The sequence below is a fragment of the Paramisgurnus dabryanus genome, chromosome 23 (genome assembly GCF_030506205.2).
Source record: "Paramisgurnus dabryanus chromosome 23, PD_genome_1.1, whole genome shotgun sequence".
NCBI classification, from domain to species: Eukaryota; Metazoa; Chordata; class Actinopteri; order Cypriniformes; family Cobitidae; genus Paramisgurnus; species Paramisgurnus dabryanus.
In genome coordinates this window covers 7,846,615-7,859,087 of record NC_133359.1, presented here as the reverse complement: position 1 = coordinate 7,859,087, position 12,473 = coordinate 7,846,615, and the positions used below count along the sequence as shown (strand labels likewise).

The following is a 12,473-nucleotide window of genomic DNA, read 5'->3' as shown; positions in this document are numbered from 1 at the left end:
ATTTAAAATGAAAAATATCTTCATATAAACACTTACAGTAAATGTAACAACATGATAGTATATGCACATACTGTAAGATTTATTGAAACAATGTGCTGTTGCTGCATCACATTGACAAATCTCATCTAGCACCGTCTCTAAGACTTTCACACGTCTCCCGTCGCCGAAAAAACAAACATTGGGATAAATGTGCAGTGCAGGTCTGTTATAAATTGTCTATGGTGTATAATGGGATGCCGGGGTTCGTCTCTGCACTATGAATGAGCTGCCGTGGGGGAGGCGGTGACATGACTGTGATTGGACGAGACACTGAGAATCCAGATCAAAGCAATCTCTAGTGTTTTGGCCCCCAGCACAGTGTACAGCGGGCCCACACACACACACACTTTCTCCAGTTCTATCTCTTCCTGCTTATCTTCCTCACATACACACTCTTTTTCTCACAATGTCTATCCTCTCTCTCTTTTTCTGCACACGTACGCTTCTTCCTCTCTCGCTTGCCTTATCATTCCCTCTGTGTAACTGTCTTAATATTTCTCTCTCTTTCTCACACACGCTTTTCTTATCGTTCTGTCTGTGTAAATGTCTCTCTCTCATCCACACACACACACACACACACACACACACACACACACACACACACACACACACACACACTTTCTCTGGTTGTGACATCTCAGTTTTTGTACACACGGCTCGTCCCTGGGTAGCTGTGTATCTCTCCTCTATCTATTTCGGCAGTAGTGGGCTTCATTGCTGTTTACTCCCTTTATAAGCAGCTGTTGTTTAAGGCGCTGTTTACATACAGTGCATTCTTGCATTTCATGTTATGTAATTGTTTGGTCTACGTAAACATGCACTAGATTGACATGCGACAAACGTCGACTAATCTCGACTAATAAAAACACATTGTTTTTAAAAAGCTGCGTCGGGTTAAAAGTATGCATTTTTTGGACGTAGCAAAGCAGATCTATGCCAAGTTTTAAACCGTGGACAGGTAAGATCTAAGAGAAGGATAAACATATTTACACATGGAAATTGAGCGTTTATATGGATATTGGTCCAATCAGCCTCAAGAAACATGTAAGTGTTGTATAAAACTAATTATTACACGGCTAGCTGGAATGCTCGATTCTAATTGGCCAATCGTGACATTTGCAGGTTTTTTTATTGAATTGAATATTTACACATGATCAAAACCAAATCATGGGTTTGTGAAATTTTCTTATCTTAAACCCGAAAGTAAATAGGTTTTCCTCCCGCAAGGTCTGCATTCGTAAAAAATGAGCAAAATGAGCAAATAAAATATTTCAAAGCAATATTTAAAGGGGTAATTTCACAAGACTTTTTTAAGATGTCCAATAAAATGTTGGTGTCCCCAGAGTACATCTGTGAAGTTTTAGCTCAAAATACCATATAGCTAATTTATTATAGCATGCTAAAATAGCCACTTTGTAGGTTTTGGCACCCCTTCTGACATCACAAGGGGAGACAAAATTCAATGAGCAATTTTTCATGCTTGCAGAGAATGGTTTACTAAAACTAAGTTACTGGGTTGACCTTTTACAGATTTTCTAGGTTGATAGAAGCACTGGAGACCAAATTATAGCACTTAAACCTGAAAAAGTAAGATTTTTCTGATACAGTATGTCCCCTTTAATATTCCTACTTATGAGGTAAATAGCCATGTAATAAGCAAGATAATGTACAGCCAGTTGTTATTACAAAATTAACCCCTTTCAGTGTGATACAGTAAGAGCCTCCGCTTCGGGTCCTGATCACCCTGTCGGGCATTATTTCTGCGATATTAACCGGCTGCCTATACATTATCCCTTAAATAGCACACAGATATATTCTTATTAGACTCAAATGTTTTTTTATTGTATTGTATTTAAAACTATTACTATTATGTAATAATATTACTTTTCTGAAGTAACGAGTAAAGTAACGGATTACGTTTTAAATGTACGCATTAATATCTGAGTAACTTTTTAAAAAAGTAATGCAAGTTACTTTTTTAGTTTAATCAATTAGATAAAAAAAATATGTACAAAATGAAACTGAACGTAGTCACACTATGCATGTACACGCCTGTGTGGGAATAGTTTGAGTCAAAAACTGAAATGGCAGGCCAGAGCTCGACATTTTTTGCGATAAAATATGCAATTTCTGAATGCAGAACTGTTCAGTAATAAAAACACCTGCAGTGTCTGAAAGAGATCAAGGCTCAGCCAAGAAAAAGTAATGCAAAAGTAACTAAAAAGTAACGTAAGCATTACTTTCCATGAAAAGAAACCAAGTAACGCAATTAGTTCGTTTTAATTAATTCGTTTTTGGGAGTAACTTAATACTGTAATGCATTACTTTTAAAAGTAACTTTCCCCAACACTGTCAAAATCACACGTTTGTACCTAAAAAGGTGAATATTGGAACCTAAATGGTACATATTAGGACCTATTTAAAAGGTACCGTCCCAATGACAACTTTTGCACCTTTTTCTTCTTAGAGTTTATTGGTTGGATCCTAGGAGGATTTTATCACACCGCAATGCATTCTGGGATTGCCCTCCACATATAAACTGCATACTTTATAATCTGAACAAAAAGAGGAATAGTATCTTTAAAGTGCACCTATTTCATTGCTAAAAAACAACGTTATTTTGTGTATTTGGTGTAATACAATGTGTTTGCATGGTTTATGGTAAAAAAACATTATTTTCCACATACCGTACATTTTGTAGCCCCAGATATCCTGCCTCAAATGCATTGATTCTGTACAAAACTCATCGATCTGATAACTCGCCTCGTCGTTTGTACCTTTCGCATATCGTTAACATGTACTAATACACACTTACACTCCAAAGGAAATTTAAAATCGATAATTGGACGATAGTTACTCTTTATATCACAGCATAGGGTTGCCAAAACTTTTGAGTGAGTTCTGGCATCAGCATCACGTGTATAATTTGTCTAAATGCTGCCTATGTAGGCTGCTCACTAGGATTTGGAACGGAGCTTAAAAAAGTTTTCCTCAAACTCTATCGCTTGTCTGTCTCACACCCAAAAAAAAACAAAACACACATACTGTATTTCTCTCTTTCACTTACAACTTTCTCAAAAATGCCCAAACTAACAAAGAGAAAGTTGAGATTTCATTTGTGCTTTCTATTTGACCTTGAAAATGTACTCTCTCTCTCTCTCTCTCTCTCTCTCTCTCTCTCTCTCTCTCTCTCTCTCTCTCTCTCTCTCTCTCTCTCTCTCTCTCTCTCTCTCTCACAGTGATTTCAGTCTTTCCAGTGCTGTGTTGATAAACTTCTTTCTTTTTTAGATACACAGAGTCAATCTCAAATTAAGGTAAGGTATTAAAAATAATGTGCCTTTTTATTTACATGTTTTTTTTGTGGTTCGGTGGCACTCGACTGATTAAACCAGATTCTCATTTGTCTAATTTGTTCATTTTGCTGTACCAAGCGAAAGCCCGGATGAATATGTGTGCTGTGTTTCATAAGAGAGATACGAGCCCCTCGCGTCCTCTGTTCTTATCTCCCCTCCACCTGCTTGAATTTCCATCCACGTAATTGCGTGACACGGTCGAGGTCTTTATTTTGTTGTGTATTTTGGTGCTTTCTGTCTGTTCATGTGTTCTTTTAAAGTCTTCGAGATATTTGGGAACAGATTTTAAGATCATCATTCATTGTGGCTGGATAGCATCTGTAATTCTCACATAATTGTTAAGTGTTTCTTGCGTTGCCTAATAAGCACCACAGAGAAATTCAATTTCACTTGAGTTATATATTTGTGAAAGTCTTCAATAAATAAGACAACAAATATACAGCATAACCCTATGATTTGTAATTCTGTGAGAACCACAGGTGCAAAATCCGGCTTTCCGTCACATCGGTGCTTTGGTATACCGAGTTTCTCTGTCAAGCGGTGTTATATTGACAACAATGCGCAGGCAATAACAGGGTACGGCTTTCGGACTCATGATGACAGTGTACTGAGCGCCCTCGCTGTCACAGGAGTACTTCAGTCCTTCTAGTCAAAAGAGAGAGACAGAGCCGTCAAGACTTGAGAGGCTTTTATTCTATGTCTTTGGGCGAGTGACCAAGCAAGCAAGCAAGAAAAGAGAGAGAGAGAGAGCTTGCCTCATACTGGTTCCCAGGGGCCGTCACTGATTTATATGCTACAATGCGTTAGTGGCGCGCATTCTACTTCGCATTGAGGCCCGCCGGTGCCTTTTAAACACTGCCGCCTCCTTACGGAATTTACCGGCTTAAAATGCATTGCATATTTTGAATGATAACATGCCATTGAGTGGTATCTCTTATAGATTAAAGTCAAAAAGGCGAAAACATTTTGAATGAAAAGCATGTGGATTGAGAGGCAAGTGTGCGTTTGTCAGACCCCTGTGGGTGCTTCACACGAAAGCTGGCGCCCCTCCTTTGCATGTACATAAATCACCAAAAGACAAACCACCGTCGTGACTGTTTATCTGAGATGGCTTTGATGAAATGCTTTATTTATTTTCATACATTATCAAGGTGTTTCCTTAAATATGTAAAGATATGGGAAAATCTGTCTATATGGGGAGTGGGAGGAAGATTTTGGTTATTTATTAATAATCTTGATAAAATTTAATATTAAGAAATCTGAGTATGGTAATGTACACATACATAATGCGTTCACATGCACAGAATAAGTGGATAACTATCAAAAATCTGCTTATTATAGAAATATATAGGTTTTCATGCATTTACATGCAAATCAATAAACTGGCTATGCAAAAAAAAAAAAACGGTTTACGTGGTTTTGGTTTTTTAGGTTTCTCGCAGGCAGACGTTTAAAGGAAAACACCACAGTTTTTTCAATATTTTACTATGTCCTTACCTCAACTTAGACTAATTAATACATACCTCTCTTTATTCAATGCGTTCACTTAATTTTTGTACAGCACGTCATGAATGTGTTAGCATTTAGCCTAGCCCCATTCATTCCTTAGGATCCAAACAGGGATGAATTTATTCACAAAATAAAACGTGGTGCAGTAATATTGACAGAAGTTTGAGCGAGAGGGGGAGTGGTCAGGAGTGATGATGTTACTGCGCCCCGAGGTCGAAGTGCTGCAAACTAAGTGCTCTTCCACCATACAATATAGTTCTCATTTTTATCCGCTTAAAATATCGCCACGTTTTATTTTGTGCCACCATACTTACTACTTGTAACTACTTATGTAACAGTATTTAAATAGGGAAAACATGGAAGTGTTTGGTGGCTTCTAAATTCATCCCTGTTTGGATCCTAAGGAATGAATGGGGCTAGGCTAAATGCTAACACATTCACGACGCGCTGTACAAAGAGAAAGTGCACGCATTGAAAAAAGAGAGGTATGTATTAATTTATCTAATTTGAGGTAAGAACATAGTAACATATTGAAAAGCTGTGGTGTTTTCCTTTAAAAAGCCGACGGGAATATACTGCTGTATCTCTTCTCATGTCTGCAGAACCGGTAAATGTAACATGAGCTTTTATTTTTTCGCAGTTTCCCTCGCAAATGCATGAGTCGAGGTCAGACTTTTATGCAAAACTGCAAGAACGTTGGTTAAAGGAATATTCAATTTTCTTAAAAGAAAATTACAGATAATTTACTCACCACCATGTCATCCAAAATGTTGATGTCTTTCTTTGTTCAGTCGAGAAGAAATTATGTTTTTTGAGGAAACATTGCAGGATTTGTCTAATTTTAATGGACTTCAATAGAGCCCAACATTTAATACTTAACTCAACACTTAACAGTTTCTTTCAACGGAGATTCAAAGGACTATAAACGATCCCAAACGAGGCATAAGGGTCTTATCTAGCGAAACGATTGTCATTTTTGACAAGAAAAATAAAAAATATGCTCTTTTAAACCACAACTTTTCGTCTAGGTCAAGTCCAGCGCGACCAAACGTAAATGCGTAGTGACGTAGGGAGGTCACGTGTTACATATATAAAACGCACATTTGCGGACCATTTTAAACAATAAACTGACACAAAGACCTTAATTAGTATCAGTTGACATACAACAACGTAGGAACGGTCCTCTTTCAATACACTTGTAAACATTGGGGCGGAGTTTCGCGTTCGTCCTCTGTGACCTCTTGACGTCATGACGTATTGCGTGGGGTCACGCTGGCGCATCACGACCGGATCTAGACAAAAAGTTGTGGTTTAAAAGTGCATATTTTTTTGTCAAAAATGGCAATCGTTTCGCTAGATAAGACCCTTATGCCTCATTTGGGATCGTTTATATTCCTTTGAAACTCCGTTGAATAAAACTGTTAAGTGCTGAGTTAAGTATTAAATGTTGGGCTCTATTAAAGTCCATTAAAATGGGAAAAATACTGCAATGTTTTCCTCAAAAAACATAATTTTTTCTCGACTGAACAAAGAAAGACATCAACATTTTGGATGACATGGTGGTGAGTAAATTATCTGGATTTTTCTTTCCTTTAAAGTGTTTACATGCAATGCGAAATTTGGGTAATGAGCAAAAAACTACCTGTGCCGATGTTTTTTTAATGATCGTTTTATTCTTAATAAACATTATCAGTTTCTTAAGCATTCCTACTACTAACTTACATTATGGACATGTAACTAAGGTTAATAGTTGGCCTCTATGGACGCAGGGCAGTAAATTATACAGTTGCTAGATAAACAGGTGTTTCACTTTAGCTCCACTGTGTTCCAGCCATGCCAAAATACACAATATTGTCTTGAATTGCCCGATCTGCATTCAAGACCACAACGGTCTGTGTGTAGACGTCTACTGTGATGATGGGCCATCTGTGAAAGTAAATACACTTGTCCAAGAATCGCACGTAGCAAGCATGAGTCTGTTTAAATGCAACCTAGATTAGCACAATGCCAATGAACCTGCAGACCCTGAACTGAGACCACCTGCAGCGTGTAGTAAGGGGGAAATCTGAATGAATGGTAACGGATGGGCTGTACAGCCAACATGTGTGCAATTATCAAACCATTCGCCTCTCCAGGATGTGAACCACAGGATGTGGTTTTGGAGTCAGTCCAGGTAACATTTCTCAGATTTTCTGCCCGAATCCTGGATCGAGTATAATTTTTATGATCCGAATCGTTGCAACCTATCAAAGCCATTTACCAAAAATCTTTGTTTGGTTATAAATAGACGTGGTATTTGCTTACACCAAAGTTTTTGGGTTTCAGTTAGCATCTGGCTGAGATCCATCGCCCAACCCTTGAATCGTTCTTGCAGCGGCCAACTGCAGCAGACCCGAATTGTTCGAAAACACAGAGACTTCCTGAAATACGTCTGCAGTGCAAAAACATAAGGCGGATGACGGCGACCGAGATGCATGCTCTACAAGTTGAAAAAGGTTACGGCTTGTGGTTTGGAAAATTACATAATGTACACTCAACACAAATATAGTGCACTGGGCGTACTTTAAACGCTGTTTTGACCATCGGCACCGCATGGTGAAACATGCAAACTAAAGCAAGCCTGGTGCATATACGATAAACAAGAACAATAGAGCCAGATTCATCTTATTCCCGATGAAACACGCAGTCGAATATGTTGCGGTCAGCGCATGTGCATGAGTTGGCTAAGCATACGAACAAGAAGACATACTGGCTAGAGGCGGCGAGCCAGACTGTGGTTTCTCTCTCTCTGCGTCATGTTGAGTCAGTTTAGCAGTGCGGTTCATGTCAGGACATGCTTCCCAGCAGCTGGCTCAACAGGACCTCTTATGTAATAAACAGGGAATGAGAGAGAGAGAGGGAGAGAGAGATAGTAAAGATAGCAGTAAATAGGAGTGGTTAAGCTGTCCTGTCTGAGGTTCAACTCCACACAGCATTAAACACAAAACAAAGAGCAGGTGCAGTGGCCAGTCGAGCACTTTTCTCAATCCTCCTAATGAATAATTACTGTTGTTACTGTAGCTCAATTAGTCGAGCATTGCAACAGCATTGCATACGTTGTGGGTTCAATCGCAGGGAATACACATCACATACTGAAGATAAAAAATGTCTTTATTAAATGCACTGTGAATAAAAGTGATTGCCAAATGCATCAAATTAAAAAAAGGACTTGGCCTTGGTTATGACTGACTAAGTTCTGTGAAAAAATCCTACGCTATCATACAGTACATACGTTGTGCAGTACATACGATCCAAGCAAATCACCATCTAAACCGTCCTGTTTAGGCAGGAAAAATATTAACCATGCAATAAATTTAATTTCATTGTATTTATGCATTTGGCAGATGCCTTTATTTTAAGTGACTTACAGTGCATTACAAGGTATTACAATTTCCTGAGATCGAACCCATGACCTTTTGCACTGCTAATGCACTGCTCTACCACTTGAGCTGCCAAAGCCTAATGCTGCGTTCACACCAGCCGCGGTAGAGGCGTCAAGCACGAGTTATTTCCATGTTAAGTCAGTAAAGACGCGTTGACGTGCATCTGGAGGTCTCGCAGTGCCAATGAGGCTTTTAACACGGTGCGGCAGACCCGATTCCGCCTCATTCACGTGTCTAGTTCGCGCGAATTACGACAATTGAGTGCTGCCGCGGAAGCTTGCTCTAGTGATTACAGGAATCAAGCGGAGTCGCAGAAGCCCCTCCCATGACGTGAATTTCTCGATGACTAGAATTTCACACACGGCTTTCACGCGCGAATGAAGCGAGTACACTTAAAATATGTTTATGGGTCCAACTACGTGCGGTAGATGCAAATTTGACGCCTCAAACGCGTCTGGTGTGAACCCACAGTAACATCTTTACATCCAATCAAATCCCCAAAATTTTAAGTTCCTGCTAAATATTCTAGAGTTAATCACATTAAAGGTGCCGTAGATTGTAAAACTGTATTTACCTAGGCTAGGCATAGATGAATATGGTACATGGTAATGACATATCGTGAGCCTCAAACACAATTGTTTCCTCCTTCTTATGTAAACCTTGTGCATGCAAAAGACCCCTGGAAAACAGGCCAATCTCAACATAACACCGACTTTGACGTGACAGTCGAGATGTACGCCCAAAAAATTAAATTACACATATAATTAAGTGCAATGTTGTTACAAATTTCTAGTTAATGTTAGCGTTTAGGCTAAAGTTCTACTATTGACGGTACAGTTACATTTTGCAGGTCCATACTGAAACTTACCTCTCAGAAACATCCATTAACAATCTCCAAACAATGAATTATTCCTCAAATTCGGTATCTTCGTCTGATACAGGCTCAAACATACAGTAATGTCTGTTTACACACACACAGAGCTACTGAAAGGAGCTGCTCTGTGAAACAGCCAATCAGAGCAGAGCTCAGCATTATTATTCATGAATCTTTTAAATAAGGTAATAAAAGCTATATAGACGGTTACATCGGACGCACGTGATACACGTCTGGATACGAACCTTACTTCCGGTTTTGTTTTTTTAATGGTCTGACTAGTTGCTAAACTGATCTCTTGAACAAATGCCTCGTCGAAAATTACAAATGTTTTGGTTTCCTAGGTAATCTATGTGTTGTTTTTTTGCTTGTTATATTAATAAACAAAAAATAAATAAATAAATAAACTACGTTTAAAGTACTTTGTTGTTATTTATTCTTAGCGGAGTTTACCGGAAGTTATGTGCGGACCGCGACAGCCGCTTGTTTATGTTGTTACTGCTGAAAGCGTCTATATCTTCTCTGTATATATAGAAAACGGTTTGGCACGTATGGTCGGGTTGCGATTTTGGTGCTTTCGTGTGTCTTGTGAATAGTATGCCATACAGACCCGTTTGCCACTGAACCTGCATTAACGACGACAGTGGGGCCTCCAGCCTTAGTCAAACGGGTTGGCACGTATGGTCGGGTTGCGATTTTGGCGCTATCGTAAGTCTTATGAATAGTATGCCATACAGACCCGTTTGCCACTGAACCTGCATTAACGACGACAGTGGGGCCTCCAGCCTTAGTCAAACGGGTTGGTATGTATGGTCGGGTTGCGTTTTTCGCGCTTTCGTGTGTCTTGTGAATAGTATGCCATACAGACCCGTTTGCCACTGAACCTGCATTAACGACGACAGTGGGGCCTCTCAGCTTTAGTCAAACGGGTTGGCACGTATGGTCGGGTTGCGATTTTGGCGCTATCGTAAGTCTTATGAATAGTATGCCATACAGACCCGTTTGCCACTGAACCTGCATTAACGACGACAGTGGGGCGTCCGGCCTTAGTCAAACGGGTTAACACGTATGGTCGGGTTGCGATGTTTTTGGCGTTTTCTCCTGGTCCTGTAAATGGTATACAATATAGACCCGTTTGCCACTGAACCTGTATTAACGACGACAGTGGGGCTTTAGGCCTTAGTCAAACGGGTCGTCAGGTTTCATTTTCTCTTAAAGATCGGAAGGTGACCCTTATTTACCATATATACCCTCGCATTGGGCCCCCAATTTGCTAAATCCTCAACTGTGGATAACATAATTATGCCGCAATATTTAGTCTGTCTGGAACTAAGCTGAGTTAAACCACATCACTGTGTGACACTTCAATACATATGAACGGCCGCTACGCTAATACGATTTTGTTTTTCTCTCCCTGTCTCGTCCTCGACCCGAGGACGAGACAAACAGACCCAGTCCCGGTAGATGTGAAAGTCGGCACACCTCTGATCTACTGGCTGTCCTTCAACGTTATGCCCAGCTGATACCTGACCAACGATCACCGGCAGAACCGCTTAATCTCCGCTAAATCTCCATTTCCGTTCTCCCAAGGGTTTTTCCCTCCTAGGACTTATTTTTCCTCGGATAAAAGCACGGGGTTTTTTTTTCTCCTAGGGGGTTTTTCACCCCGGGGAGGCAGCCTTTTTGGGCTTTACCTAGCTTCCTCTTCTATACGTTGCTTTAGTATTACGTGCAATTATAATATTGAGTCATAGCCGCAGCAAATTTAACTGCTCATGCTTTCATGTATTTTGTTGTGCTATCTGTCGTTTTCTGTGCTTTTCACTGCTTCTATTTATGTAAAGCTGCTTTGAAACAATTGACTTTTGTGAAAAGCGCTATATAAATAAAATTGAATTGAATTGAATTGAAAAAACCATTTTTACATATTATTTCAATTAATTCTTTGGCACCTTTAAAGAAATGAATATGCAATGCATTGTAAATGTCGTTTCATGCCGTCGTGGAAAAACAAAAAATATATATATTTTCGCTGTAATGATCATGTTGTTACAGTCTGTCAGGGTGGTTAAACATTAAAAAATATAGAAATATGTTTTGTTTATAAATAATAAGTGACATTTGCACTAACAAATCTGCCGATAGCAGGATTACTGCTCACAGCTTGCCGTTTAATTGGTAAAAAAAGTCAATGCTATGTTTTTTATTTTATCATTTGCCTTTAGCCAAACAAAACAAAAATTAATGAATACGAATAAAAGCATTCGGGTCCAGAGTATGGGACTAAACTAAAGGCCCTGTGAACAGAAAGTCCCAATCAGCTTCTGTAATGTAACGTATTTAGGAATGCAACGGAATATCGACCACAAGGAACATAGTGGGTGTGGCTTGTGTTTTTCACTGTGAATTGATTGGATATAGAAAAGTAGGCATTTCATTTAGAACTGGAACTCACAGCAGACTGACAGTTGGGGGGCGTTACTGGGTCGGGCCCCGCCCAAGATGTCAAGCTGACATCATCAGAGAATGATCAGATTTTGATAAAAGTTTATGAGGGCGCATAACTAAAAATAATAATTACCCACACACAGAAAAATTGTTTATAATGAACACTGCAATATTTCAGTAAAAAAATAAGAATTGTCTGTTTTGATTTCATGGGGACTTTAAGTGACAGCAACTTTCCTTTTGCCCAAGGCATTTAGTAATCACTCCAGTCTCACTCCGGGGTACAATTTTACACTTTACTATAATGTTTCTTCACCATGTTTGTTTGTTTGTTAGTGTACCAAATGTCTGATAAAATATAATGGACAAACATTGGACAAAAGTTTTATAAGAAAAAAACATTAGTTTAATGCCATATATGTATTTTCGGGGAAACACCAAAAACTCTCTCCAAAGTTGAGATCCCTTACTGCCAAATCTCAAACACCCAAATTCAACTTCAGTAACTTTGCATAATCTCGCATTTATTTTCAATCTTGGATCAATTATAAAACTTTAACTCGAACTCAAGAAATTCCTGTGAACGCTTCGCCAGTGTCCACCTGCGCAGCCCTGTACCTACAGGCCTTATCATCTGCACACTCGAAACCTGCAGCAGCCGCAGCTGAAAGCCATCTGCTGTGGTTCGAAGGGAGCCGGACTGCCTTAACAAGTAGGCAAACTGTCAGGCAGGATTAATGCGCTACCTTAAACCTGAGTTAATAATAAATGAGATGTTTACTCATTCAGGGGGGAGCGCATAGATAACAGACCTCCAGACCCCTCCTT

The 12,473-nt window shown here is 39.4% G+C and overlaps 1 protein-coding gene and 1 long non-coding RNA gene across 2 annotated transcripts in view; one reads left to right on the top strand and one right to left on the bottom strand.

Annotated features, from left to right (window-relative positions):
• The window catches only part of roraa (RAR-related orphan receptor A, paralog a), a 371,653-nt gene that overhangs the window by 286,504 nt on the left and 72,676 nt on the right, over positions 1-12,473 (bottom strand). The window lies entirely within an intron of this gene.
• LOC135781859 (uncharacterized) overlaps positions 1-12,473 on the top strand; it is a 63,355-nt gene that overhangs the window by 4,079 nt on the left and 46,803 nt on the right. The gene's annotated exons all lie outside the window — the stretch shown is intronic.